Source organism: Festucalex cinctus, chromosome 6, assembly GCF_051991245.1.
Source record: "Festucalex cinctus isolate MCC-2025b chromosome 6, RoL_Fcin_1.0, whole genome shotgun sequence".
In the NCBI taxonomy this organism is placed as follows: domain Eukaryota; kingdom Metazoa; phylum Chordata; class Actinopteri; order Syngnathiformes; family Syngnathidae; genus Festucalex; species Festucalex cinctus.
In genome coordinates, this window is record NC_135416.1 from 26,563,516 (window position 1) to 26,568,107 (window position 4,592).

Sequence of the window (4,592 nt, forward strand, 5' to 3'; positions counted from 1 at the left end):
TTCGCTTTACATACAAGCAGGACTGGGAATCGAATTTATTTACACTAGCTGCTTCCCCTTAATTTTGGATGTTTGAAGTAGAGATTAAATTCGTGATAATTCTGTGATTATTATTTATTGGTCCTGGTTGTTTACTGTATGAGTCAGATTGAAACAGAAGGGGAATCTGAGTTGTAGGTGTACTTTTGCAATTACACTGACTAGATTTTTTATTTTAGAGTGCGAGCAGACCAAGGGGTAGAAAATGTAGACATAGCGAGATGCATGTTTACTGTAAGAGGAGCAGGCCAAGGCAGTTTTATTGCTGGTAAAAGCATACATAACCAGAGGAAAAAACTTTATATGAGTAAAAGTTCTTGGAGTTACTGTAGCTTTCATAAATGTATTTGATATTACAGATCCAGCAAGCTGAAGAGACACTACCCTTGGACCATCACGGTGAACACGGGATCGTTATACCTGACATCCACTGTCGTTTACCTGAGGAAAGACTTGTTGCTTTACGGCAAATCAATCCAAACAAGGAGTCCTTGAGTTTTGGTCGCGTCATTTATTTGCAGACTCTCAATGTTGCTTCTAGTGCTAGTGTCTCGCGGCCCAAAGGGTCATTTAAATTTATGTAAAAAATGAAAACAAATTCCTGTGTAAAACAGTTTGACTTTTATTTCATAAAAAAAAGCATGCATATGAACTAACAACCAGTCAATTATTCAGCATTTTATACAGACATTTTTCTCAAGAAATGATTGGCCTGCCAACAAGAAATCAAGAAAGCTCAGAAAATGAACTGTTAAACTTAAAACAAACATTTTGGTAGGAACAGCCTGTAATTACTCAAAAAAATGAAATGGATGTGATTTTTTTTTTTTTTTGCCCTTTCAATTACACTGTGTCAAATCTGGCATCAAAGGTGATAGCAGTCAGTAGATGTGATTTAAAGGAATGGTAATCACTCATATGAGCAGTTGGAAATGTAATGGTGTTTGTGCAGGGGGTAACATAATGTGTGACCTGGCATTTGTACCTCACAATTGTGGTCAAAGTTTATTGATATTTTAAATTGCTCTCTGTCTGACATAAGCAGGTGCTTGTGGCCCTGCTCAGTTATCCACAGCATCACCTCATGAAGAGAGGTGACCAACCACCAACTTCATCTTCTGCATCTAAAAAGTAAAGAAAAGTGTGCTTGAATTAAGTACCAAACATGTAAAAAATAAATTCTGACAAAGTTATGTTTGACACATGTTTTGAACATGATTGAAACAGGAAAACTACAATGAAACAATCACAGGAACTAAATGTATTTATATTACGTAATCTCAGTCACTTCCTCTGTATTTCAAACACCCAAGACATAATAAATGTAGCAGAGGCTACTTATTTCAATGACCAGAACTTCTCATAAGTGATTAATAATTAGCATTTTATTAATGTAATAAAATAATCAGGAATAAGCATAATAACAGCTATCTCAGCAGGCCCTTTATTTGGGCCGTTTCTCGTACCAACAAAACATCACGATTCATGACTAGACTAACCAAAATCAAACGTTTACGTGGCCTGGATCCTAGTAGTAGCAATGTCACCGCTTTGACGGTGCATGAGTTCCCCCTCTTTTTAAACCTGACTCGTACAGTAAACAACCAGGACCAATAAATAATAATCACAGAATTATCACGAATTTAATCTCTACTTCAAACATCCAAGATTTAGGGGAAGCAGCTAGTGTAAATAAATTCGATTCCCAGCCCTGCCTGTATCTGAAACAAATGTATGTATGTATGTATCATGTATCGGACCATCAGTTACCTAGCTAGCTAACATGGCTAAGCAATGCTGAGTGAGTGATTACGTTAATTGTAATGATTAGAACAAATCACCGGATAAACGATAGATCAAGGGTTGCTTTTAGATAAATGTCAGATAAACAAAACGGAAAACTAGAAGTGAGGGGGGGGGGGGGGGGGTATATTTACCTCGATGCTGGCGGCGACTGGACAAAATGAACCAGGAAATAGTCAGACGAACATTGTCACACCCCCATTCCTATCTGACCAATGAAAGTTGTCGCAGCGGCTTCCAAGCTGACCAATGACAAGGCTTCTATCATCGGTTGAACGGAGGACCCCGCCCACACAACACAGAAAAAGATTCGCAACCAAAAAACAGGTTTCAATCAAAAAACAGATTCGCAACCAAAAAACAGATTCGCAACCAAAAAACAGATTCGCAAACAAAACGAAAAAAATGTTTGCAAAATATTTTATTAAAATACAAATCCATGTTTGAAATGTTTTTTTTTGTTTGCAAATATTTATTTTATATGAAAACCCTTTTTTGTTTGATAAAAATTTATTTGAGGTTGCAAATCCCCTTTTTGTTTGATTGAAATTTTTTTTTGATTGCAAATCCCCTTTTTGTTTGATTGAAATGTTTTTTTTGATTGCAAATTCCTTTTTTGTTTGATTAAAAATAAAGACACAAATTTCTCTCCATATGTGTGCATATGCTGAAAATCCCAGCTAATGACTGATTTGTGAATGAGTAACAGCTCTTGAATGTTGTATGAAAATATAGTTGTAGGTGGTGTATTTTCAATTCCCCAATGTCACTCATTTAAAAAAATATATATATACACCAAAATAAATGAGCCAAATCAACAATTAAAACTGTTCAGTAGGGCCTATTCATAGGCTCTGAGGTTATATTGGATAGAATTCAAAGCAATCTCCTAAACTTCCCCTGCCTGAAATTTCTTCTTAAAAAAAAAATCTTGTCAGACGTTTTAAAATATTTACAATAACAAAACAAACGAAGGGGGGCAGAATATAGTACTACATTAGCGCCCCGCTGTGTTCATTTTATATAGCACATTGCAAAAGCGGGTGATGACTTTGCCATGGTGCAAGCCAAGGACTGTATATTTATGAAGGGATGTGGGTAGTTCCAATATCCATCTATCCATCCATTTTTTTTTACCACTTATTCCTCACAAGGTTCGCGGGGCTATAGGCAGTAGGCGGGGTACACCCTGGACTGGTTGCCAGCCAATCGCAGGGCACACAGAGACAAACAACCATCCACACTCACAAGCACACCCAGGGACAATTCAGAGCGGCCAATTAACCTGCCATGCATGTCTTTGGAATGTGGGAGGAGACCGGAGTACCCGGAGAAGACCCACACAGGCACGGGGAGAACATGCAAACTCCACCCAGGAAGGCCGGAGCCTGGACTCGAACCCGAGTCCTCAGTACTGGGAGGCGGATGTGCTAACCAGTCATTCACCGTGCTGCCCTATATGTGATTTTTTACATTAATCAAGACGGCACATGCCGACGCACAGAGACTTACCGACTTCCAACGTCAGATTGGTATATCGAGGCCTCTTCATTCACATGCATGTCTTTGGAATGTGGGAGGAGACCGGAGTCCCCAGAGAAGACCCACACAGGCACGGGGAGAACATGCAAACTCCACCCAGGAACGCCGGAGCCTGGACTCGAACCCGAGTCCTCAGAACTGGGAGGCGGACGTGCTAACCAGTCATCCACCGTGCCGCCATCATTATTATTATTATTATTATTATTATTACTATTATTATTATTATTATTATTATTATTATTATTATTATTGCAGTGTACCAAGTAGGCTATGTTTAACCAAGGGGACATAAGAAGACTGAAGGGTGGGATTCAACTGCAGAACCTTTTAATTGTGAGGCAGATGTGCAAACCACTAATATACTGTGCTGCCTGCTTGCGCCATAACAATTAAGAATAAAAAAGAACATGAGAGAAAAGCTTAGATTTTTTACAAGTTAGGGAATGGCCCCCTCTAGTGGAGCTCTTCCCATCCAACAACTGCACTCCAATATAAATAAATAACTTGTATCATGTATCAATAAATTTCATTTAGACTTAAAAATTCAAGCACAATGTTTTGGTTTTTAAACTTGAGCTCTCCTGGGCACTTGCATTTTATTGCTTTAATGTCTATTTTTCTTCTTTATTGTATTTTATTTTAGTTTTATTTTTCATTTCCAATTTCTAATCTTGTTTACTGTATTTTAAATGAATGTAAGCTGAGATGGACACCTCCATTTTTATTGTTTTAATTTATAAATATTTTTTTCTCAATTTATATCATAGTGTGTTTTAAATATTTGCAGCACTTTGGGCAATGTTTACTGTATTTTAATGTGCTATATAAATAAACCTTGACCTCTAATGATTCTTGAACATTATAAATTAAAATGCTCCCTCTATCACATCAGTCTTCAGATGCAAAAACATCACTTATCACTAGACACATGCACACTGAGGTGCCTTGTTCCCTGTTCGCATCAGTACATCTTCATTCGAGAGGATCACCCAAAAGAGCGCTCTGATATGTTGTAAAATGACAGATAATATTAAGGTTGAATGGAACAAGTTCAGTGGTGGCCAAGTTCGGCCCTCGAGTGCCACTATCCAGCCTTGTTTTCTCATGTCTCTCTCCTTCAGTGCAGCTGAATCTAATGATCAGCTCATCAGCAAGCTTTGCAGAAGCCTGATAACGATCATGATCATGAATCAGGTGTGTTAGTAGAG

The 4,592-nt window shown here is 38.0% G+C and overlaps 1 long non-coding RNA gene across 1 annotated transcript; it reads left to right on the top strand.

The window, feature by feature from the left end:
- LOC144020957 (uncharacterized) lies at positions 1–698 on the top strand. The gene is made up of 2 exons (XR_013284007.1): positions 1–307; positions 399–698. It is a non-coding gene; the product is annotated as an uncharacterized LOC144020957 (long non-coding RNA).
- Positions 699–4,592: the final 3,894 nt, after the last annotated feature.